General features: G+C 33.5%; 1 long non-coding RNA gene across 1 annotated transcript; it reads right to left on the reverse strand.

The window, feature by feature from the left end:
* On the reverse strand, positions 1-26,451 carry LOC137228635 (uncharacterized). Its single transcript, XR_010945323.1, has 3 exons — positions 26,341-26,451; positions 19,620-19,825; positions 1-26 (listed from the first exon to the last, which is right to left on the reverse strand). It is a non-coding gene; the product is annotated as an uncharacterized lncRNA (long non-coding RNA).
* Between the last annotated feature and the right edge of the window lie 1,526 nt (positions 26,452-27,977).

A 27,977-nucleotide genomic window follows, 5' to 3' on the forward strand; every position in this document is an offset into this window, starting at 1 on the left:
TCCCAAAAATGTCTGTGTACTTCTTCCTAGGATGGATGAACATGTTACCTTATGTTGCAGAAGAGATTTAGCAAGTGTAATTAAGATTATGAAGCTTGAGATGGGGAAATTATCCTGGATTATTCAGGTGGACTCAATCTAAACACAGGAGTCCTTAAAAGCACAGATGCTTTCCTGGCTCTGGGGAGAAAGAGAATCAGTGATGGAAGGGTCAGATCAATGCAACATGAGGAAGATTTGATTCAACCTTGTCTGCTTTGAAGATGGAGGAAAGGGGCCACGAATCAAGAAACGCAGGCATCCTCTAGAAGCTGGAAAAGGCAAGAAAACAGACTATTCTCAGAAATGAATGCAGCCTCGCAGATACTTTAGTGTTAGCCCAATGAGACCTATATTGGACTTCTGACTCACAGAATCATAAGATAATAAGTGTGTGTTAATTTAATCCACTAAATATGTGGTAATTTCCTATAGCAGCAAAAGAAAGCAAATGCACAGAAGATATTGTAGCTTCATAAATCCGTATGGCAAAAGTGTTATCGAATTAGTGGCACTGAGACAATAGGTTAAATTATGTTAGAAGAAGCAAAATTATAGATTTCCACCTCATACCTTACAATGACAAAATCCATATCAATTATGAAATCGAACAAAAAAGAAACCGTCCAATTAGAAGATGATGTAAGGGCCCATTTATTTACTCCTAGGATGGTTAGGATCTTTTAAAGCACAATAGCAATTGAAAAAGTGGTAAAAGAATAGAACAATAATCTATGAAAGTTATAATGGCTGGGTATCAAGAAACACTGTGAGAAAGTACTAAAAGGCAATGAAAACACTAGGGGACAATAACTTTAAAATAAATATAACAAAAGGTTAGCTTTCTTAATAGGCAAAGGGCTTACATAAATGAATGACGTCAATACAGTCTGCCCTCCACATCACCTAGATTTTGAACCTGAGGATAGGGAGGACCGACTAACTGTAAGGGGTTTGAGCGTTCAAGGATTTTGGTTTCCTTGGGGGTCCTCAAATTATTACCCTGCAGATACAGAAGGATGACAATATTCCCAATTTAACATGGTCAGACCCATAAATAATTTGGAAAAGAAGAAAAATGTTATGAAAACTGGTTAATTATGACTTGTCAATTCCATATTTGTGAATTCACCTACTTGCTAAAATTTATTTGTAACCGTAAAGTCAATATTTGTGGCACTTTTGCAGTCTTTTTTTTTATAAATTTATTTTATTTATTTTGGCTGCGTTGGGTCTTCGTTGCTGTCCATGGGCTTTCTCTAGTTGCGTCGAGTGGGGGCTACTCTTCGTTGTGGTGCGCAGGCTTCTCATTGCGGTGGCTTCTCTTGCTGCGGAGCACGGGCTCTAGGCACGCAAGCTTCAGTAGTTGGAGCACACGGGCTCAGTAGTTGTGGCTCGTGGGCTTAGTTGCTCCACGGCATGTGGGATCTTCCTAGACCAGGGCTGGAACCCGTGTCCCCTGCATTGGCAGGCGGATTCTTAGCCACTGTGCCACCAGGGAAGCCCACTTTTGCAGTCTTTTATGGAATATGCAGAACAGTGAAAAATTTGAGTGACCGAATGCACACATTCCTAGCTGAGGTCAAACAAGCTGACCTCTACCTTCTTGTTGCAGCTCTCATACTGTAAACAAGTATCCTTTCCGTGGTCTATTTAGTGCCACATTTTTCACATTTTTATGCTTTTTGTTGGTGATTTCACTATGTAAAATGGCTCCCAAGTGCTGAAATGCTATCTAGTGTTCCTAAGTACAGGAAGACCTGATGTGCCTTATACAGAGAGAATGCATGTGTTAAATAAGCTTCATTCAGTCGTGAGTTACAGTGCTATTGGCCATTTTGAGTACGGTGTTAACGAACCAACAATATATATTTTAAAGAGTGTCTTTAAAGAGAAGCATACATTACAAATATTGTATAATGATCAGTTGATGAAAATGTTTGGAACTCAGGCTTCCATGAACCTAATTCGGTATTCCCGCTGGGAGCAATGGTTCAGTATTCACTATGTCAGTGTTCACAACAACTTTGTAGAATTAACTACCATGAATAATAAAAATCAATTATAATTAATACTATGAAAAATATTCTCACTAGTAAAGAAAAGATGCAGTTAATAGAAGTAAAATATATTTAAAATTTCAAAATGAATGACATTATCTCTTTTTTAAACATTGTGTTAGTGTCAGGTGTACAGCATTGTAATTTGACACCTGTACACACTACAAAGCAATCATCACCACAAGTCTAATTACCTTACAGTTGACCCCCTTCACCCATTTCGTCCACCCCAGAAATTATCTCTTCTTAAATACTTAAACTTAATGTAAAAAAAATAGTAGATAAGATATGCACATATACACTGTGTGTGACAGTGGAAATTAGTAAAGTCTTTCCATCAAAAAAAGATGCCTTTAAAATCTCTACGTACCTTGATATACAAATCCTATTTCTAGTAATTTATTCTAAAGGTGTAATCAAAGATGCAGATTCATATAAGCGCCTCTTTATTCCAACAATATTATAAAAGTAAAAAATTGCATCTTAAATAAATGTTTCACAATAGGGTAGTATGGTACACCTATAAAATATAAAGTTTAGAGAGCAATAGAAAATGTCCAGTTTATTACCTTATTAGAAAAGTAAAATACAGAACGGTATATTCAACATTATCTAATTTTTTAAAAAAACATACATGTGATGTATGTATGTTTTGTATGTTTTCTATATATATTTTATATTTATAATAACCTAAAAATTATCACAAATAATATCTTAAGAATTAATACTATTTATTGCTAAAGTGACCATGAGTGATTTTATATTCTTCTTTTTAAATGTATTTTCTACATTTTCTTCAATATGCATGTATTTTGGAAGACATTCCAAAAGGCCTATTCAATCTTTAATAACCTGAAGAATCAGCTGTTATAACATCAATCTGAAGTTTTATTAAACTCCTGTGGCACTTCCCGAGTGAGACATCACTCTGAATCTATCACATTTTTGTCCTCTTACAAGAGCTGAAAAAGCATAAGTGATGGTATCTACACTATTTTTCCCATTTGAGTATTTTGGGTAAGATTCCATCTTTATAGATTGCCATTATTGTTGTTTCAGTTGATGCTTTTTTCTAACTTTCCATTTTCCATCTTTGGGAATCACTTTGATCTAGGTATATAAGCCACGTAGAATTGGTTTGCTTTGTTATCAACCTTGAAAATTATTTTTCTTTTAATAGGCAAGTTTAACACATACATTTATTAATATTACTGACAGTTTTCTTCTTATCACTAACATTTTTTGATGTTATGTTTTCCTTTTAAGTTTTTGTTTTGCATAAGTCTTCATATATATAAGAAATTTCGTATTTTTGTTCTAGTGGTTGTTTTAATATAATAGTTGAGCCCTTTCCTTTTAAACAATATCTATGTCTTGCCTATTCTATAAATAATTATTGATTTTGCCTTTTTCCTCCCTTTCCCCCTTTTCACATCCAATTTAATCAATAATATTATTTTTCTTCATCTTTACCTTTGTACTGTTAATGTGCTTATATCTCTACAATGAGATTTGTGAGTTATCACATATGAGGCAATCAGCTAGATTATTCTGCTGACTACCTTATTCCCCTGACTCCATCTGCCAACTCCCATTATTATTATTTATGCTGTTTCTATACTTGCTGGATATATAACATCTACATTATATTCTATTACCATTACATGCACCTTTGTTTCAGATTTGCAGTAAAATATATCTGGATCTTTTGCTGAGACTCCCCTCAGTAACTTTTTGCTTGAAGTTTATCATCTAGTTGTTTCCTAAGAAGAACTCATGTGAACGATACCCCGTGAGTTCTTACATGTTCAAAATTCTTTGGTTGTAGCTTTCATCCGGTAAGCACTACTTGACTTGATATAAAATGTGTGGCTTACACAGTCTTTCCTTGAGTATATCATAAGTGTTCTCTTCTGTTCTGATTGTTTATTCTTAAATGTAAGGGAGAGATTCTGATCTACATTGCCTACAGTCTCAACACAAGCTCTATAGAGAAAATTTTAATTAAATACATTTCATTCTCAAAATAAGGAACTATATCTGTTAGGAGAAAAGTCACAAAGAAAAGTATGTCTCTGATAAGACAATCACCCTAAAGCCTTTTCTTCTCTGAGGAATGGCTTCACACTGTGCTAATATACGTACAGCAGAAGCATTCACAAGCTGTTAACTAAAATCATGTTTGATTTTCCTATATTTAGATATTTAGCATGAAAAGCATTATCAAAAGAATCTCAGTTTACCATAAAGTGAAAATTCTGGCTGTATGATCATGTGAAATGTCTTTAATTTCATTTATAATACACTGGCAACCCCTATTTCCTCTGTAGCAAGTAAGCTGTTATGTTATTTCTGTGGCATCATACATTCGGATAAAAAATTAAAGGCTCCTGTTAGGAATGTCTGTTTATGTAGATAAATTGACAGGCCGATTGACATTTACCCAAGAGTTTTGAAAGAACTCAAGGGTAAAATTAGGAAACCACTATCCAAGATGCACAAATTTTAATTATAAACAACTATATTATTGAGGAAAAAGATAAGTTTTTAATCAGATTTTCCATATACAGCAAAGATGTAAAAATCACCCTTATTTGCAGTGACTTTCTTACTGATCTCCCTCCTTTTAGATGATGTTCCTATAGTTCAGCCCAATCACAACCACAGGAGTTCTAATCCTCAAATATTGTTTTGTGTATCAGTCCCTGGCTCAGAAACCACTTTCTGTATAAAAGTCAGACTCCTCCGTATTTAACACCATACTCAGTATGATATCCATCTGTTCTTCCAATTATATCTCTCATAAATTTCTCTTACATTAGACCTCTTTGAAAGATCTAATCGTTGCTCATGGAACATATAAAACAGAGTTCTGTCTTTGCTTACATCCTTTGCTATTTTTTATCCCTAAATTACCCTTTAGGATTTCATGCCATCTTCTCCCGCCTTCTTTCTGTGAATATCCATCATTTCATTGAACAGCCAGTACAAATCGACAACTTCTGTGAAACTTTGTCCAAATGTTGCCACTGTTCCTTGAAATTCTATAACTCCTGTTGAAAGAGAGACAAATGGACACTAGATTTGGAAGAGAAATACTAAAAGGGGCTGCTTGGACTTGTATATCATGTTTTTAAATTTTAGAGGAAAATAAGCACATAATAAAATTTCCAAGGCTGTGTACTTTTATTTAGCACCACATTCATCAGATAAGGCCCAAATAGGGTTTAAGAACCAAAGGATGTTTAAATTAAGAAATCCATTATTATATTTTACAACTTCAGTAGGTCAAAGGATGAATTTGTCCTATCCAGAGGTACCAAAATAGTTGATAAACATATAATTTCTGATAATAGCTCTTAACAAACTAGGACTAGAAGGGTACTTTCTCAGCATGTATCTCAAAGTAACTGAAGATAAATGTCACAAAAGTCATCAGTGACTTTCTGAAGATATTTCTGTTAGGCGAGAGACAAGAATGCTGCTAGCACAACTTTTAAAACACTTTTCTGGAAGACCTAGACAATAATATAACAAGAATAAAGATAAGAAACCAATGTATCTTAAAGGATATGATAAACACAACTATTTGCAGGTGATAGAATTCTCTGCCTAGGAATCCCAAAAATATTACTAAAAATATAATGCATATTAAAAATGAATAAGCAAAATAAAACAAGTCTCCTTTGTATCAGTGAAAAAATAGTTCCAAAATATAGGTTAAAATTATAATGTATTAATTTAATGCAGTTGAAATAAAAATTAATAAGAAAACGTTAAATCAATATAAAAGGGTATAATGGCATGAAAAATACTCATTCACTCTTAAATGAAAAATATCAGTTTAATCAAATAAATACCATTGTTTTGTTTAGTGAGTAAAAATGAAAGTAATTATACCGAGTGTGGAAATAAACAAAGATCGCACAAATTAGAACAGCAAAGTTTACTTATTCAGAGCTTTCTGTAACAAGGGAGTCAGCCACCATCACTTGATGGGTCCACATTAATGATACTGGGCCATGTCCATAAAATAGGATTCATTGGGACCATTCATGAAGATGATAGTTTTGATATAGAAAGATGATCAAGTGAAAATAGCATTATTACCGTATTATTCAATTTTTGTAATATACATATATGTATGTATGTGCATAGAAAAAGTCCGAAAGGCTATAAAACAAAGTGTTACCAGCTGTTATCTCTGAATGATAGAATTACAAGTTTTTTTTTTAATGCTTTTCGGTAAACTATGGGCATTTTACAGAGAAAATATATGACTTTTGTAATCACAGAAGCACAGGTGAAACTGGTTAATAAAATATTAATCCAGAGAAACCCCTAAATCTACAAAAAAAAAAAAAAAATCATGGTGTTAAGCTATTAGGCAACAGAGAGGTATTGAGAAATACGGCTTTATATGTACTTTAGCTTTTTTATTGCCCTAGCCAAATGGTTTTCAGTATGGGCAACACAAACTGATAGAATGTCGGTTAAGGAGGCACTTTGGATCTATAACTGGAGTAGAACTGTGACTTTGTTTTGTCTCCCCTATACTACTCAGACCCGCAGGGCAGTGGTCCTTCAATCTGGTTGGTTAGGTATACTTTGGAATTCACTGAAAAGGAAGAAGGAAGGAAAGAAGGGAGGGAGGGAAGGAGGCACAAAGAAAAGAAAAGGGGAAGGAGGGAGGGAGGAAGGGATCCAGCCACTGCCACTTTCATTTGACAGAGCCTCAAAGGCAGGCAGAAGAGTGGGAAAGCTTTACAGTAGACAAAAGAGAAGACTTCAGGTATGCCCCGTTGGAGGTTATTAGCATGGGGAAATTGTGGGCAGGCTAACTAGAAGTGGGTCTTCCTACGTGATAGGCTATGGGTGGATATTTGGCTTTCTCTGGTTGGTTCTAAGTTCGAAGCAGGGACAAAAGTTAGAAAAGTTGTCGGTTATTCTTCAAGTCCCGGTCATTCAGGGCCAGTTGTTACAGGGCTGTTGTTTGGCTTCCTAGACTGGCTTTCAGAGATAGAGGTCTGACTTTCTAACATGTCTGACTTACAGATAGTAGCTTGGCTTCCTAGGATGATTCCTGCAGGTTGTGGGTCAGAATTCTATTTTTATGTATGGTCTGGCCATTGTCTGATTATATATTCAGTTTCTCTCCAATGTCACAATATTCGACTAGCAGTAGGACGCACATACACTGTCAGTGGATGTACAAATCAGTAACATTCCAGGAAGACAATTTGGTATTTTACATTGAAAGCCTCAAATTTCAAACTATATTTGAAATGGTAGTTCCACATCAGAATTATGCTACAGAAGTATTGATGATTCATGTACAGAGGTACTTACTGCAGCATTGTTTAAAGTAATTAAAAATTAAGAGGAAAAGCTAATGTCCAACAATGGAATGAGGAGGAGGGGAACTGAATAACTTAAGTTAATTAAGTTAATAAATTAAGTTATATTTAATCTATAATTAAAATATTACTCATTTACTAAAAATTAAAATCATGTAAAATTATTTATTCGCAAGAGGATTTTTTAAAGAATGTATGTAAACTTTATATAAGGAGTCTGAAAAAAGCAAACTACAAAATATCATTATAGATAAAAGGTGAGGAGAGAGAGACCAAAAAGGAAAGAAGTTAGAGAAAAGGGAGGGAGGAAGGGCAAGAATTAAAATACATTTTAGAAGGAAAGTAATGATCTTTGGATCCTCGTAACTAAAATAGAATTTTACTGTTTACCAGGTAGTCTTCTAAGCATTTTACCTGTGTTAACTCATTTAATTTTCATCTTCGGCCCAGAAAGACCAAAAACCTTGCCAAAATTACAGAGCAAGTAAATAGTTGGCTTGGAATTTGAACTATTATTGACTGACCCTGGATCCCAGCATGTAATTTTCTCCTTTATGCTTTTTGATGTTGACCAAATGTTCCGCAGCTATTTATTAGTTCCAACCCTCTTTAGAGATTTTTTTTTTTTTTTTTTTTTTTTTTTTTTACTGAATATAAAGCCTTTTCTCATTTCAAGTATATGGTGCTGTGCCCTTCTCCTATTTATTTCCAGTGAATAGGGTCTCTCTAGAAGTACATTTTTTTATATTGCTGTAGTGCCTTTAGCATAAATAATAGCAGTAGAAATTAAAGTATTTATGGAAATTACAGTTAATTATTGTACATGTGTTTAAAATTAAAGGACATTGTCCCTAGGGCACAGTAAGGACTAAGATTGTAATAAATGATAAATAATGATTAAATAATAGATGAATAACTTTACGTATCTACTAGTCAATAATAGTAACTAATAGGAAAAAGGTTTCATAGGAACTCTCTACTTTTGGATAGCTGGGGAACCTCTCTATATACGTTCCTTCTATTTATTCATATATTGAATAATGATTAAATAGCAGCTAAAAATACTCAGAAATTATAGAATCAGCCGTATTATATGTATGAAACCTTGCTACTGTCCATGTGACTTGGAGCCACTTAAGCATATTGCTGCTTGGTTTTTGTATATGTATGTTGGGAAAATATACCTATGCCAAGGGGGTAGTGATTTAGAAGATTAAATAACATTATATATGATTCCTACTGTAGTATTTGTGAATTAAATGAAGGATAACCTCCTCCTACTACTACTTATCACCATAATTATTATTATTCTCTTCATAATCATAACTATTATTATATATTTACATAATCAACATACATTTATTTTTTTTCATAATACATATCAGGAGCAATACTGGGTTAATACTAGTGGTTAAGGTGTGACTAAAATTCTGGGCTTCCCTGGTGGCACAGTGGTTGAGAGTCCGCCTGCCGATGCAGGGGACACGGGTTCGTGACCCGGTCCGGGAAGATCCCACATGCCGCGGAGCAGCTGGGCCCGTGAGCCATGGGCGCTGAGCCTGCGCGTCCGGAGCCTGTGCTCCGCAACGGGAGAGGCCACAACAGTGAGAGGCCCGCATACCGCAGAAAAAAAAAAAAAAGAAGATGTGACTAAAATTAAACCAAAGCCAAATCTACAACCACAAGTCGAAATATTGGTCTATCCAGGAAAGATAAACTATATTTCAGAATGCCTGAACAACACACTAACACTTAAATCAATTATTTAAACAATTTACTCTCAGGATCTAACCTCTCTTTGAAGAACTGGCCAGAAGCCTACATCAGATGATCCTGGAGAACAAGAGCAGGCTTCCATGATAAAATAAGTTTGGAAACACTGCATTGTGTCTCCTTTGGAAATCCGCAATGTGTAGTAGCATATTAACACCTCTGGGAAGTTTTTCAGAGAAACACTATTTAACTGTACTTATCCCCAGAGCATTAAGAAAAACATTAGACTTTGGAAACCTTTTTAAGTTACGACTTTTGACATCCTTTGGAGCTACTTAATGTCAAGGTACCTAATTGTTACTCAATAAATTATTGGTAAAATTAATCAGACATATCTAAATAATAACTATATAAACCTTCAAACGTCAAGTCCCTAAAAAAGTTTTACAATATAAATAATATCTGCGTGCATGTGTATATATGTATAAGTAAACACATATTTTAAACCTGTAAATCAGTTTTAAAGAGTGGGATTACTGGTGATTTCATTTTTTAAATACTTTTTCAGTAATCCATATTTTCTACATTGAATAAACATTTCTTAATCAGGAAAATTAACAAATAAGGTATAGACTTATTGTAATTTATCTGAATATTAAAAATTAAAATCTTAATAATTATTATACATGTCCTAGTATGAGGATTGTTAGAAGACACAAAATGAATTTTATGAATGAGCAATAATTATCTAAATATTTAGTATTTATATAATTTAAAATTTATGCCTTCCATTGTCTATTACTCATATAAAGAGATCGGTGATTCTCTAATGATCCCCACATTCTAGAGACACTATGCAATTCAAAGGCAACTTAAAGTATTGATCCATGAGTCTCAGATAGTTACTTTTTAACTGTAACACTGCCTTAATAACATAGAATAAAGTTGCCAACTTAAATATGACACAACCATGAGGTACACATATGACAATAAAACAAACATATTGATTCCATTGATTACTGAAATTGAAGCACATACAGGTTTTTCATGTGCAAAAAAACATATAAAAAAACAAACAGAGAATCATTCACTTTTATGCTAAGTTTTAATTCATTAAAAACCTTTTTGATTCAATTTTATTTTAATTAGCTTTGTGGTATTATTTATCTCTAGTGAAAATTAAATAGAGCTGGTTATTTTTCACTGGAAAAAATTTATAGCCAAAAATTTATTTATGGCAAAACTTTGAGGTGCTTACAAAAAACAAAGCATTATGTATAATAAAAAAGATTTAAATGTAATCTTTTTATATAGTTTGGTAAATCAAACGAGCTGGACTACGTTGCCAGGCACTGATAGAAATTCACTCTCTAGTCAGTCGACAATATTTACGGAATGCCCAAAATTTTGCAGTTCCCAGAGTATATAGGACGATAGTATTGTTTATATTTATTTTCCTGTAATTCCTTCACATCTTCATTCTTTAAGGCATGTAATCACTCTAGGAAAGATATGAGATTTTTCGCAGCTATTCAATTCACACACATGTGATATCTAGAAGCAAAATTCATTTCTTCTACATAGGTGTAAAAAATATCTTACATATTTTAGGTCATCAAGATCTTGCACTGAAATTCGTGATCAGTGAGTACTTCTTAGCTCAGCAGTCTGTTAGGTCTTTTCATAAGTGCCTTGAAACTGAAGGAAAATCAAAGGAAAAACTGGCACTCTGCTCCTCTGATAATTTTTAGAATTGCCATTAATGAGGAAAAATATTTGAGAAGTTGTCTTCCACTACTCTTCTCCAATATTAAGGTTAAATGAGTCAAGAGTGTGTGTGTGTGTGTGTGTGTGTGTGTATCACAGGCAGGGAAAGAAGTCAGGATGCATCATTTCTACAACACAAGGATTAGAATCAATCTTCTCTGTGAAGGACTTGAACTTTGGACTAAAGTGTAAATCAACATTGATTAAAAATAACTGAAAGCCAAAAAAGCAAAGAAATTTTGCAAGACCACTTCCCTGCTATAAACGAGTTTAACTTTCACTGCCAAGGCAAATTTACTCCAAGGCATTGTGGTAAGACACAGATGAGGAGATGTCAGTTACTCTTAAGAAATCACAAACTTTCTCAAAGATATTGAGAAAATTTAAATTACAGAAGGAATAAGAAGATGGGGTGAAAAAAAGCTAATGAAATTTGGTGCTAATTTTGTATTTTTTTAATTTTATTTTTTATTGTGGTAAAAACACTTGAGAGATCTACCCTCTTAAAAATTTTTAAGTGCACAATACAGTATTATTAACTATACACAGAGTGTTGTACAGCAGTTCCTTAAGACTTACTCATCTTGTATAATTGAAACTAAGATTTTAAAGTGAATTAGTAAAACGATAGTTTGTGAGCACTATGAATGCAGTAAAATTCATGAAGACCAAAGAATGTATTCACTAGGAACAAGTAACAAGAAGAGGTTTATTACCATTTTTTGCCAGGGTTTCTAGATTAATATATCAAAGAACTGTGGTAAAAACAGTTTATCTGAATTTCAGCGAAAGATTCCATATGATTATTTAAGTAAGGGAGAAGATTTGGTTGAATAACCCATTTCAGAGAGGTGGATTAACAGACTGATTTACTTAGAAAAGAGGCATCTTTTGGCATTATGTAAGAGCCCAGTCTCAGCCCTTTCTTGATTCCTTATTAAGCAAACATTTATCACGTGACAGCTATATGCCAGCCAATATACTAAACACCTAGATAAAAGGGGCATACCATCAACTGGGGGAGATTTGCATGTAATCAGGAAATGACAGCATTGGGGGCACATGGAGGGGATTCAAGGAAAGTCTGTAGAAAGTCATATACTGAGCTGAGTTATTGAGTAAAAGCAAAGTTAGGATTACTTGCAAACTAAGAAGAGTGTCCCTGGGAGAACAATTAGCAAGTACAAATAAAATAATAGCAAAAGGATGTACAGTTCACAGGAGAAATTGCACGTAAAGCATAAAGCAAGGGAGAAGGTGGAAAAAAATGTGAGCCTAGCATTATGATAAGAATTCAGAAGAAAAAATGGACATAAGTCATGCTGAGAAGTTCACACTTCATCTTGAAGGCGCTAGGAAAATGTTTAAAATATATAGATGGTATCTGTTAACTTGAAAGATTATTCTAATTGATGGGAGGGGACTCAAAGATGGGAAGCGGGAAAAGCAGTAGAGAAGTCATTGCAGTCATTCAGGTAGGAGAACACGATGGCCTCAGACAAAGTCATTGAGGATGGAGGGACAGGGGCATCTTTTAAATATAGAGGTTGATGATTCATTGAACAAATTTATTGAGTATTTATTAGGTATATGCAGCTAGGCACTAGGACTTCAGTGCTAAATATCACTGATTCCATTTTTGCCCTCATGAACCAACAGCTGACAGGTAGTGAGTGTTTACCAGGTGCCAGGTACTGTGATGAAAGCATATTCTCAAATTATCTAATTCTATTTTAATCCTCACACCAACCTGTGAGGCAGATATTACAATTCCCAGACACTGACATGAGGAAAAATAGACTCCGAGAGTCTCTTCTGTCCAAGATCACTAATGATTATAAAGATGAGGAACATCTGGCTCGCAAAACTCCATATCCTTTTTAACCACTGAGATAAGTTTGAGAGATGCCCAAAGATTTTATCAAGCAGGTTTCAGTCCGTGAAAGGGCGTTCATTCCAGTTAGTTAAATTGAGGGATAACAAATTAATTCAAAAGGTGATTGAGGAGAGGAGAGGACAGAAAACAAATGGGATGTAGTCCAGAGATTAGCCATTGAAAGAAATCATTACTATCCTAGGGCTGGAGGTCCAATAAAGAGAGGAGGGACCCCTGCCACAGCAAAGTCAGGGCTATCACATTGGCAGCTGACACCACAAAGGAGTTGCAGTCATTTTAAAGACGAAGAGGTATTTCTCTCCTGACTTCTCCTCTTCTTCCAACGTGCCTCCAAGTCTTGCCCCTACCCCCCCCCCCGCCCCCCAACCAGTGTCTCCCAATGACTGAGCCTAGCCAGAAGCAGAGAGAGCTGGTAAGAGAAACAGGGAAAGGGAGTGTCCAGTATTGCCCAGGTTGGACTTAATCCATAGATGTTTGAAAATGTCGTGATTTTCCTAAAGTAGTAAGCGGTGGGTTAAGATTTGTGTTTTAGATTGATCACATTCCAATTGTAGTATAGGTAAAGGAATTGAAGAATGCAAAACAAACCAGAGGAGCCAATGGAAGACTTTTGCATTAGTGCAGGAAAGAGAAAGGATTCAAGGGCAGCGGGATACCATTAATTCAGAAAGAGAACAGGGGAGCAGCAATAGATTAGGCTGAGGAGAGAAGGTGGTGGGTTTAGAAAAATACTAAGTTTAAGTTGCTCCAAAGGAGAAGTGCAGAATAGAGAGTCTGTAGCTTAAGCACTGTCAGAAAAGAACATTTTATTTTTGAAAGCCCTTGGTTAATATAGATAGTAGTTGAAGCCGTGGGTGTGGTGGAGACAATTTAGAGTGAAAAGAGAAATAAAATGTCAGGATGTCCCCAGAATGATATCATCAATTCTAACTAGTGTAAGGAAAATCAAATAATACACCTCTCCGTAACATTTTGTAAAAATATAACTTATATGGATCAATGGGCAGAGAGCAATGGAGGTGAGCTAAGTGGTCTGTGAAGGGCACTCTTTGCCCATTTAGTGCCACTAATGTGCACTAAGTAAAGGCAGGAAGCAGAGGTGGATAAAGTCTCAACCTTTTTAAATAGACAGGGGGTGGCTATCAAGTGTGAAGTGTGTGAAATATATATCCTAAAAAATAAATTCCCTTCTGAGATTTTAGATTTTAATATGATTCAATGGATTTGTATTTCTGTAAACCAGATAAAGCCTGTACTTTGTCCTATGGATAATGAACATGTTCGTAGATACAAAGACGTTTTAATTCACATCTTGATAGAATCAGTTAATACAAATCAAGAATTTTAGCTATCAAAGAGATTATATACATATTAACCATGTGCAGCTGAATATACACCATTAAAGAAGTTTGCCTCGAACCATAAATTTCAGTGATACGAAATGCCCCACAATAACCTGAAGCAGATGCATGATATATGCCAAAAGTTATAAAGGGAACATTACTCAGTTCAAAACATTTAAAATGTCTCGTATAAGTAACACCTGAAAATTAGTGAAAAAAATGTAGAAGGCTATATATTTATAATCATAATAGTGAAAACCAGAAATTTATCTGATCACTTGATGAATCAGAGAATATTTTAAAAATAACTGGGAAATCACCAGGTGAAGAAAACACCCTTCCCATCAGAGCAGTTTTAAAAGACACTAATATGCAAGTTATTTACACACACTCACCAGATGTATATTTTAAGAACTACTCGATATCTTAATAGCAATCACAAAATCAGTCGTTAGCTTGTAACCTCATCTTCATTTTAATGATTTCAAAATATAGCCACGTTATTGGGCTTGAGGTTGCATATTGCTGCATTTCTCATTTCATAGCATTGTGGCTTTCCATCGTGGTAGCAATAAATTCTAGTAAACAGAGCTATCGACAGCATTTTTATAGAGTCAGATGGAGCTGTGGCACTAGAAGTGTGGTGCTAAGTAAAATTTGAAGGCTACTATGTTATACTCAATTATTTATTAAGGCATTAAAATCAGGTCTTCCCGGGGATGTCTGAACGTTTTTCATGATCTTTTCTCCCCTTGACAGTTCTAGCTTTTATGTGGCGATTTGGAAAAAAAATGATTACCTAAGATTTCACAGAGTTTGAAGTTCTCATTAAAATACAAGCTTTACAAAAGAATATTGCATTCTAAATAAAAGTAATTAAAACTAGGTGTTAAGTAAAAATGCTCACGATCATATTTAGAAATCTGTATGTTACATTAATAGTTTGAGTACTCATAATAATGATTTTGAATATACATAAAATATGGAGAATCTTTAATTAATAAAATTCATCAAAATTGGGATTCCCTCGTTCTCCAAGAATGTGTCAAAGATAAGTTTTATCTTAATAAATTGAAATACCAATATAATGTTACCCTATAAAACCATTCTTTATTTGGGAAAATTGTTCTTCACTCACCTAAGCATCTTTTCAGGTTGTAAAAAAACGTGTGTAATAAAAAGTTTTATTGCACACATGTAATTTCATGTGAACATAAAAAACATATAAACTTTATTTTCTATTATGACTCTTATTTTGAACACATAAAAATAACTTACTCCTTGAAATAACAGACTACATAGTTAAATCTTAAATATCTTATAATATCAATTAGGTTTTAACGTAATTTGGAAAGATACTAGTGTTGAACCAAATTTCGTGCTGTATTACTAGTGATATGGGAGATTAGTTTGTTCATAGGCAAACACATTTTATATAAGCAAAATGTGTTTATTTTAATCCGAATTAGAAAAAAATATGAGTCAAATTTCATGATTTCATAGCTACTACTATTTGGGATGAGGATAAAGTTAGAATATAAGTTTTCGAAACTGTTGACAAAATAATATTAAGTAATAGCAAAAATGGCACATAGATATGACGAAAATCTTGAAGATGATATGTGAATAACTGATATCAGAGAAACACAGATGTAGTCCATTCTTAGATGATTCACACAATTTAGCAAAACTCTTAACTACAAACGCAAGTCAAATTACCTGCCTTCTAGTACAAGCCCTTCTGTTACAGGAGGATAAACCACCTCCCCTCTGCTATCCCCTTCACAATTGCACTAACTGGAATAGAACTGAGTATAAAAGTTATGAGTGCACCCGTATAATAACTCTTTTAAGAAAAATTTTAAACACTGATTCAAGCAATCAACTAAAAGCAAACCTACCCATAGATACATACCCTGGCACTTTCTAGAAACAAAAGGAGTGACACATTGTCTTAAATCACCTATACAGTTTTTGTTATGAGAGTGGGCGGTCATATTTTACTAAATTTTGGTAAAATCATTTTTGTATTAATTCTCTTACTAAATTTAAAATAAGCATTTGTTTAAAATCTGACTTTCCACCTCTTTACCTGTTTTGTTCTGGTACCTTTGTACGCCACTTCATACATAAATATTTCAAAAAATGGTCAACCCGAGTATAATTTACATACACTTATGCTTTATATGTATAAGACTTACTTTAAGCACAGTGATTTGGGTTATGCTTACATTATTGGTGTGTATTCACTACAAAACAAATGCAAGACTAAAAATTCAATAGGTGGCTAATAGCATTTGTACTGCATTTTCTATAAACTTTTCCCCATGGATCCTAATGAAATTCTTTATAAGATAATTTTAAAAGTGTTTTTCTCTTTGTATTCTCTTCTGGGGGATTATAATGAGCTATGCTTTCATTAAGATGTCTCTCAAGATTTGCAAGCCTTTAATACAACCATAAATTTTGGTAATCCATTCCCAAATAGTAGAACTTAGTAGATTTTAATGTAAAGAAAAATCTTCTTTTTAAAGTTCATAAAAAGAGAAACTTTTAGTGGGTGTTTGTTCTTTTATGTGTCTACCTATGAAGTCTTTTCTAAGATCTGTTCCCTAAGTATGTTCCCTCATTGTCAGGGAAAACTATTCTTATTTGAGTAAGTTATATTTATACGTGTCATGTATATAAAGAAAATCTACAGTCCCTTTGACAACTTCCCGAATATTCAAAATCCAGTTATATAAGTTGTTCATTATGAAAGTCCCACCCTTTTTCTCCTCTTCTTCAGTGTGGTAACCATTTTATGTATGACACACCCATAGAAACAGGGAAGAAGATGGAATACAAACTTAATCCCAGTATTTCGATCACTGATTAACATGGCATTTAACCAAACTTTCCAAAACTAAAATGAAAGATTTCAGTGTAAGAATTCCATATATGGACTACCCACAGCCTCTTTCAGGAAGCCAATTAAAATTTTATTGTAACTAATTAAATTCAAGAGACACTACCACACACCTTTTAGAATGTCTTTAAAAATAAAGTGACCGTACCAAGTGCTAGTGACGATGCAGAGTAATTAGAACTCACATACGTCATTGATGGGAAGATAAAGTGGTATAGTTACTTTGAATAACAGTTTCTCAGTCTTTTATGAGGTTAAACCTACACTTATCATCTGATCCAGAAATTCCATTCCTAGATCTTTACCCAAGTGAGAAGAAAAATTTCTTTACACAAAACATTATGTGAATGTTCCTAGTGTCGTACCTCAATTTAGGAATGGATAAACACTCAGTGATGAAATACTTCTCAGCACTAACACAGAATGCACTAATGTTATACCAGTAACATGGGTGAATATCAGATCTGCCGTGTTAAGTGAAAGAAGCCAGCTTCAAAAGGCTGTATACTATATGGTTAGTGTATACAACATTCTAGAAAAGGTAAAACTGTAAGGACAGAAGACAGATCAGCAGTTGCCATGGACTGGGAATGGAAAGCAGGATTGTATACAAAGGGCAGAGGGAAATTTGGAGACATGATGAAACTATTCTACATGTGGATTATAGTGCTGGGTACTTGAATGCATTAGTTTGTCAAAACTTAACAGAACCGTACACTAAAAAAAATGTACTGTATAAAAATTATACCTTAATAACAATATGGAAAATTTTCCCTATAGAAGTGTTGGAAGTGGTGTAGTGGAATCAGAGCCATACTTGAAACAGTAAGTTCTGGCTTTGACACTGATTCAACTCTTGGATAGAAGTATGTCCTCAGAAAGTTACTTCAACTACTTGGGTCTCAGTTTTCTCATTACATGAGTATAGGTTTTAACAACTTGAATAATATTAACACAGATGTCTATTATAAGGGTGAAAATGATATCACAGATGCGAAAGTACCTAAAATGAATTGGATTTCCTAAAATAATATTAGGGTGATGAAGCTTTACCACTGTCTGCATCCATTAAATACTCCAGTGTTTCAACAAAAATGATGGTCTCATCATACATGGCAATAAAAGTAATGTTTTGGTGGAATCATCTACATTTTATCCATCAGCACTCAACTACGTGAACTTGAAGTAGAACTAAGCAAAGGAAATGAGAATGCAGTATATTTTAGGCTTAGACTAACACTAACTTACAGGATTTGAATTTTTTTTGGAGAAAATAGTCTTGCTTTGTGTTCCCACGCAATGTGGTGCATAATGTTTTAGAATAATTAGCATACTGTTCAGAAAGAAATGTCTTGTATTCTTACCTGCCACATGGAAATTTGCCCAATCTACTAAGTGATTTGTCATTAAATAAGTGAGTTAGACATTAATTTAAATTTTTAACTGCGCTATGGTGGCCTTTAAATCTCCATATTTACATCAATTCCTACATTTGTGAAGCTGTTGATTCCATCCTGCCATGCTTAAAGGGGAATTTAAAGTACCCTTTGAGTTTATTTTTCTGAACTTGCTACAACAAAACATTTTGCTGCTGTTCTGAAGCAGGAGAGTACATTTCACAATACCATGGGGTCTTCCCTTGAACTAAATACCATGTGATCCTTGCATTCTTGAATTTAATATTGAGCAAGTAAAACATTTTACAGCTGAAATAGAGATAATGTAGCCAAGGCAATATCCAGATTTTTCTGGACTTTTTAAAATTAGTTTAAATCCCACCCTGAGATAGTTAATACAATTATATAGCTTTTCATTACTGTTTCAAACCAGAGCATGGCCAAAGGAAATCAAAAAATTGTTTTTATTTTAAAAACATTTCGCCAAACTCCTCACACAATGGTCATTGTAAAATTGGGGGTTGTGCATATTATTTAGATGTCACTTTTTGCATTCAGTTTTTCTGCACATTAATGTTATGAAACTAGTATTCAGTAAAATAGAGTAAGTTAAACTGGAATCCACACTTGTGAGGTGACATTTCTGTGCTTACCCTGGTCTCAGGAGGGCATAATGCTGTACATCCTCTATCATTGTTCGTTCATTTGTGATAGGCCTACGAGGCTTAGATGTGTACTCTCGCCGATGTACGCAATTGCCTTCAAATAGCCCCACTTAGATCTCTAATAAGCATTTAAAACTTACATGTACAAGGCCGAACTGTTGATTTGTTGACCCCAAACCTACTTATCCCCCAGTGTCCTCCAACTCAAGTTAAAAAAAAAAAAAAAGGGATTTAACTTTGACCTTCTACTTTATCTGTTATCCTCCATCCAGTGCATCAGGAAATCCTTGCAGCCTTACCTTCACAATTATCCCGAATCTTACAACATCCACCATTATTATTAATTCAGGTTATCACTATCTCTCACCTGCAGCAACCTAATGATGTCCTCACCTCCCAGTAGCCTTTCTATAATCTGTTCTCCACAGAGTCCTGATTCTTAAATATAAATTAGATCATAGAATGCTAAGTACCTCCCCAAAATTTTCCATCTGAGGTGACGGTCAGATTGCAGCTCTCAGATCTCTGACTGCAGGGATCATGATGGACTGATGATGGCCCCAGCTTCTGCCTCTGAAATCCATCATCTCATTGAGACAGAGACTAGATTTTTCACGGTCCACTCCCAGCCAGTGACTCAGCACCACAGAGATACTAATGCAGGCTCTTTCCCAGGCATCTGCAAAAACCAACACGGAAAGAATTATCCTCAGTGGTGAAGAACTAAAACCTTTCCCCTAAGATCAGAAAAAAGGCAAGAGTGTTTACTCTCACCACCTCTTCAACATTGTGTTGAAGGTCCTGGCACTGGAAATAATACAAGAAAAAGGAATAAGACATTTAATTGGAAAAAGATACATAAACTGTCTTTGTGTACAGATGACATGAATGTCTATATAGAAAATCCTACGTCTATGAAATGTTACAAAATCTAAAAAAATGTACTTAACAATTTTATAGGATACAAGTTCAATATATGTATAAAATCTATCGAATTCCCATATTGCAGCAACAAAAAATTATAAATTAAAACATTTTAAGTATCATTTAAATGTCATTAAAATAGAAAAAATTTAAAGGGGTAAATTTAACAAAATATATGCCTGACTTGTTCAATAAAATATACAAAGAAATCTTAAAAACCACAAATAAATATAGCAATAATAACAAACATGGATCTAAGACTCAATATTGTTAAAATGATAGTTGTTCCCAAAATTAATTATAGATTAAGTAAATTCCAATTTAAATAACTTTTTTGTAGGAACTCACAAACTAAGATTTTACATGTAAATGCAGTGGATCTAAAACAGACCAAGTGTGAAAAACAGCAACAAAGTTGGAAAATTTATACTCTGTGATTTTAAAGCTTATACTGAAAACTATAATAATCAAGACAATATAGTTTGATGTCAAGAAAACATGTAGATCAATGGAACCGAATAAAGAATCCATAAATAGACACACACATATATGACCGATTGATTTTCAACAAAAGGTGCTGAGGCAGTTCAATGGGGAAGAACAGTCTTTTCAAAAAGCCGTGGTGGAATAACTGAATAATGCAGAAACATAAATTCTCAGCCTTATCACACATAGTGTTTAAAAGTTAACGCTAAATGTGTCAAGGACCTAAACGTAACAGGGAAAACAACACAACTTCTGGAAGAGAACACTGAAGAAAGTCTAAGTGGCTTTGAGTGAGCAAAGATTTCCTGAGTAGAACACAAAAAGTAACTTAGGCTTCATCAAAATTTAAAACTTGTGTCCTTCTAAAGATACTGTTAAAAAAATGGAATAGACTGGGAGAAAGTATTTACAAACCATATATCCAGTGAAGGACTTACATCCAAAATATATAAATAACCCTTAAAACTCAAGAATGTCCAATAAAAACTTTGATTTATAGCGCTATTTCACCAGACCACAAAGAGAAATGGCAAATAAACACATGAAAAGATACTCAACATAATTAGTCGTCAGGAAAATGTAAATTTGAAATTAAAAATGCTATTAAATATACACTAGAATGACTAAAATGAAAAAGACTGACAAAACCAAGTGTTGGAGAAAGATGTTTTGAACTGAAGCTCATCCATTGCTAGTTAGAATGCAAAATGGTAAATCACTCTGGAAAACATTTTGGGAATTTCTTATAATGTTATGATTTCATTTACCATATGTCCCAGAAACTCCACTGTTAGGTTTTTTACCCAAAAGGAAGATATATATTCACACAAAGATGTGCACATGAATACTTCTAGAAACTATAGTCTTAAGAGCCAAAAAACTAGAAAGAACTGAAATGTTCATCGTCTGATATATGTGTAATCAGGTTATGTTAGAGCTAAACAATAGTACATTACTCAGCAAGAAAAAGAACAAACTACAAATAGATGCAACGACATGGATGAATTTCCAAAAACATTCTAAGTGAAAGGAGACCAGATGCAAAGAGTGCAAAAGATATGGAATCCTAGAAAAGGCAAAACTATCTATCCTGTTACAGAGGAGATTAAGGAACTTCTGGGAGTGATGGAAATGTTCTGTGTTATGATTGTGGTGATAGTTACACAACAGTACACATTTGACAAAATCACTGAATTATATGGCTAAAATTGATAAATTTTAGTTTTGTAAATTATATCTTAATAAAGCTGACAAAAAACAAAGGAAAACAAAAAATTATTGAGGATGCAAAATAGCTTTTGTTTTCATGGGTTATATCTATTGATATTTTATTATAAATTAATACTGTAAAAAATTTAAATATATATTAATTTATTAGAAAACAGTTTTTTCTATAAACAGTGTTCTGAAATAGTTTATTAATTAAAATATACATAATGTACAGAGATTGTGAACAGAAATAAAAATATATTTCACTGTCTTTCAAAAAATAAGTCTACTACCCTTTAACATAAAAAAAGATTTCATGAAAAAACTATATATTTCAAAACAAAATTCTATGAGAAGAATAGCATTATTTTACATTTTGCAAATCTTTTTAATGTCTGACTTAATAGGTAGCTGGATTTTTATGTCTACTTCTGTATTTAATTTGTTGTTATATGCTTATGAAGAAAATCTAGTCTTACACAGGCAAGTATTTTGAATTGTGAGGAATATTCTATAGCCTTTTCAAGTGATAGTTTCTTAAATGTGAGTTACATTGTAGAATATGAAACCCTATAAATCAACTTTCTGTATTGTTGCATTGCACTTTTAATGGATCTAGTATTATTACCCATGCATGCGATACCAAACATTGGCTAAGATATAAAGCTGTAAGACCTGGTAAGCATTTCTGGTGAGGGGAAAAATGCTATGTGCACACAGTGAAAGCAATTTGACATTATCTTTTAAAATGGAACAGGTATGGACCTTAGAAAAAACTTCCACACCTGTGCCCGTACAGACAGGTATGAAGATATTCACAGTGGTATTGTTTGTAATATCAAAAACCTGGAAACCTCCCGAATACCCATCATAGAATAATGTATAAAATATAACATAGCATAGTCATACAATGGAATATAATTATATAGCACTGATGAAGATTGACCAAAAGCTGTTCAGCAACATATACAGATTTCACAAAAGTACTGTGGGCTGAACAAAAATAAATTGCTTAATAACATGTATAATGCCATGTTAAAATCAGGTTTAAAAATAGGTAAAACTGCACGAAATATTGTTTAGGGATATATGTATTGTGACAACTGATAATCACAGCAGTAAATAAGGAAACAATTCAGAATCATGAGTACCTCTGAGGGGAAAGCATGAGAATGGAATTAGGGAAGAAATCAGTATCTTCACCAAAGAGTAATGTTTTATTTCTAAAGTTGATGTTTGTTTTATCATTAGTCATGATTATGATTCATAACTTACATATAACTTGCACATGTTATGCATTTTATCTATGTACATGTGATTGGATTAGAGAATCCTTTAATCTTGAGGTAGGCCTAAGATATAACAATGGCCACTTCCATGATGTTATGTTTTCTGAAGATTTTTGAGAAGAGGACTTTGCATCTTCTTTATAGCCTACGGAGATCTCATATGGTTGCACTTATTTAAAGTGGGACGTAACATAAAGTAGTATCATATATGATAAGATTTTACAAATAGTGTGATCAAAGAAAAAACATATTGGAACCATGTAGATTTTTTTTTCAAAAATCTACGTAATATGCACACATGTAGACATATACCACACAATTAATAGTCTTATGACTCTTAACACAGTTGAGACCAAATCAGTGACCCATATTCTTTCTTTCTATTGTTCCATTAATTTCTATTCTACACAAACACAAGCAGTGCCTTATATGAAATATGCCCAGGAATTGCCCCACAAACACCCATTCTTGTGAAAACAAAAATCAGAAGCAAACCAAAGAGAATCTCTCATGCTATTCACTGCATTTCATTTTGGCTTCTGAGGGGTTCTTTTTAGACCCGTGCAAATTCATTTAAGCTCTGGTGATGCAATACAACATTTATTTTCATGACTTCCCTATCAGATTTAACAATCAGGCAGTAACAAGAGACTATATATTTTCATGGCATTCTTTCAGGATATTAAAATATAATAACTTTGAATTCTGACCTTATTTTCAAGGTCAAATATACGGTTCATGAAAATAATATTTATGGTTCTGTAATAGAATATTTGATGTTATGCAGAAAAAATTCTCTGCAGGATTTTATAGGGAACTATCATGAACATATTTTATTTAGTAAGATCCATTGTTGAAAGTGAAGTGATATAAAGAACAGGCTCTTACTTGATACACAGCCTCAGTGGAATGCTCACAATTGCTATTTGGGCAACGTTAGTAATGCTCTTTTTTTTTCTGATTATCTAGCCCTTAATTTTACTTTGTATTGGCTTTAATGTCTTTCAGGTTTAAGACAGCTTTGTAAAAGAGTTAACGCACTCTACCCTCATTACAAAGGTGTCTTTAGGAGTCATATTTTGATCATAATAAGTAGGCTGTATTATGTTAAGGATAATTATCACTGATAAATTTACACATTTGGAAGCCAAAAATGAACCAGTAGTTTTATATAATTACAAATGCACTGAAAGGAAAAGAATACGTATTCTTTAATTGATAATACACCTTTCTTTCTTGAGTCTCAGTAATAAGAGAACACCAGAAGAATTATAATGTGTTGAACTATTTTTTCATTTTAAAAGATTTCCTTTTTATGTGCCATCAATAGAAGAAACCTATTTTGATAAATCAACTGTTATTGCTATTTACGTTTTTATAATATATAAAATATTGATTTTATTATCAAAACACTATAATCCTACATCATTAAAAAGAATACCATTCTTAATTACAGGATATCCACCTATTTTATTTTATCTTGCATAGATATAGATAGTAATAACAAATGATGTATTACCTTTATGTTCTCCATACTCAAAATTTTCATTCAAATATATAAAATGTCTCAATACTAATTATTTAAGAGTTATTAAACTTCTGGCACCTTTGGACTTTATCCTCACAGGCCATACCCTAGAAGACTGGAGTCAGGGATGCCTGATTACCTTATATTCTCTGGTTCAAAGAGAAATGTTATAAAAAATAATTCATCCACATATATTGCAGTTACCTCAATTAGGGAAAGACAAAACACAACCACACTTAGATGCTAAAACCCCTAAAATAGTAAAGAATAATGGATCTTCTTCTTACTAGTACAACAAATACTCAGTACTTTCAAGTTAGGGATGCTTGAAATATCTTCCCCAGTTCTTCCATAATTGTCTACACTTCTTCATTTGTAATCCCTGAGCTTGTTGTAATGCTGGATTTAACCCAATCACTAGTGTTCACCAGTCATATAGATGGCAATTTGGAAATTAGGCTGTGGAAGCTGTATCCTGAACTTGCATAAACTAAAATGAAATTGAAGAAGGCTGGAGATATGAAAGTTGAAGAAGGTAACATAGCACCAGAAGTTTCAATCTTATACCTGTTACAACTACTCTATTCTATATCTAACTGAAACAATTGACACTTTCCTCACTGGTATCTCAAAACCGCTATCTAAAACAATATAATTTCATCTCCTAACAAATATGCACATCATTAAAAATGAAAACTTGGGTTGTACATTTTTCTAACTGGTATTTCTAATTTGAAATAAATCAGAGGTTGGTGCATATAATGCCAAGTACAAAGGTCTTACCTAAGTCCATTTGAAAAATAAAAATGTTTTAGGATAAAAACACTGGCAAGACATTTTCCTGGATTTTTCAACTTCTTAATTATAACCTTTATTCCTCACCTTTCCCTGCACACCCTAACTCTTCACACTTGCCAAGTGACAGAAATAGACAACCATAAACTTTAAGATTTTCCTATGAGTATAGGATGGGGCCCAAAAGTGACATAAGGCTGGGGAAGGTACAGTCATCTCTGACTTGAAATATTTCTTACTGGCCAGTGGAACAATCTCACATCAGGCATGCAGTCCCAATGCACACAGAAGATTATTTTCAAAGTAGCTTAGACTTCTTCCTAAATAAACGTTTGGAGGCTCTGCAGAATTAAACTCTCTGAGAGGCACAATATGAAAGGTCCTAAATAAAAGCATGGCACAGGGAGAAAAAAAAATGACTTGTGTCCAATTTCTCTCTCATTTTTTGATTCTCCATTTAAAAAAGTAAATACACTTCAAAAATTCTACTAAAAAATAAATGAGAATTCCAAATAATGTCAAAAGGTACTGTTTTTTTTTAAGTATTTCCTGAATTTGAAGACTTATGTTGTTTCATATACCTATTTTTATACAAATTTTTATCCTTTTGTAAGAATACAGAGTTAGAACAGTCGAGTGCATCTTGTGAAAAAGTAAGGTATATTTAGATTTTATAATAAATATATAATTGTGAATAAAAGAGTAAAAACATAGGATGAATAACCATTTACCTAAAAATCTTATTGGAAAAGTCATAATTGGTAAAAAAAACAAAACAAAACCAATCTGGATCTACTTGTCTTTTGCAAATGAACTAATCAAATTTATCTGATAATTTATACCATACCACAGTGTTTCTGGAAGAGTATATATAAAATTCGGCACAGAAAGATTTTCTTTATCTCAAGAGACATTAGAATAAAATTTAAGACATCAGTAGGACATATTTTTCATTGTACTTACTATATCTCCCTTAAGATAATGAACATTTTGGTAGCTTGAATCCAAAGGCTGGGATGAGATCCAGGGTGGGAGGCAAGATGTAGGACAAATGTCTTTGTAGGTTAACATCACGCCAAAACCCTGCAGAACTGGCTCGTGGGTTTTAGTGCATCAGAGCCAGTTCTCCTGAAGCTGACAGAAATCTCTGTATCTCCAATTGTTATATAATTGCAGAGAAATAATATCACCCTGTTTTGATTTAGCAAGTGGAATTTTTCCAGCAAACTCCATATCCAGGTTCAGTTGAAACAGCTGTGCAGCTCTTGCATGAACCAAACAAAAGCAGACCTTTAAAGCATAGACAAAATTTCATGCTTTCTAAGCTCCTTTGACATGGAAAAGAAGCCTTTTCTTCCCAATATGAATAATATGATATCCTCACAAGGTCATTTTCAATAAAATGAAAAATCAAGTTACAAGGGGATTTTTCCACTTTTCTCCTATGATGATCAAAATGTATGACTAAAACTGAGCAGAGGGCAAGAGTCATCTGCAGTGTTTACACCACACCCACTTTGTCACAGTGTCTCCTGCATTATCAATTTATAAAGCCATCAGTCATGCAGTTCAGACCATGGTGAATAGGCTCTTTGTAAATATGTGTTGAATTATTCTTGGACTTCTTTTTTGAAAATCACTTTTGCTGAACTCATTTTTAGCATAAGTAAAAATTACTTTTGACTACATTAAAAATTTTTGGACAGTGTTGAACAATTCCTGATATAAAAGATGGAAAAAATTAGCACTCGTATGCCCTACCTAACATCTCCAAGCTTCTTGATTTTTAAATTATACTTTTAATATTAAAATGTCTCAGTTAAATAAGAACTCAATTAAGCCACAAGTTATACAGTTCTCAGGGTTACAAAAACGGGTGTAATGTAGACCTTAAGATCAAAGAGCCTCATGTGGACAAGAACAAGTAAGTCACAGCCTAAGATGAGAGAGACTAGATGAGGTAGTGCAGGGCAGAGCAGCTTGTGGAATGTGTAAGACTTTCCACCAAGATACACAGAATGTTGTGCTGCCGTGGCAAGTAGGACCTCATAACCCTAATTGTTGGGAGAAAATGAGAACATGTCAGTATTAACCTGTACTCTTTTTGTGGCTTTAACTCCCAACTTTAGCATTTCTATCCACTCTATGAATCTTTTTGAGAAAAATTTCAGAGGACTTGGAAACTAATAGAGCAAGGTTTAACTGGAGACTAAACTTTGAATCAGTCATATCTATAGATGTGGAAAAATATTTAAACAAATGAGGTTAATACAGAATGATAAAATCTATATTACTAAATATAACATTAATTAAATATAGTTAATCTAAGCAATTGTTTATATGCAACAAGTCATAAATAATACATAGTGAGAGGCCGATATAATTTACCACATTTCCATATTTACCACGTTATAAACTAGAGAAAATCTACCAAGGTATGACTAAGGAAAATATTTCTCTTCTTGTCTAGCTTTTATTTTCTTCTCCCTTCATCACCAATAACTTCAGCTTTCTTTTGATTTCCATTTGCATGGAATATCTTTTTCCATCCCCTCACTTTCAGTCTGTATGTGTCCCTAGGCCTGAAGTGGGTCTCTTGT

Source organism: Pseudorca crassidens, chromosome 8, assembly GCF_039906515.1.
Source record: "Pseudorca crassidens isolate mPseCra1 chromosome 8, mPseCra1.hap1, whole genome shotgun sequence".
In the NCBI taxonomy this organism is placed as follows: domain Eukaryota; kingdom Metazoa; phylum Chordata; class Mammalia; order Artiodactyla; family Delphinidae; genus Pseudorca; species Pseudorca crassidens.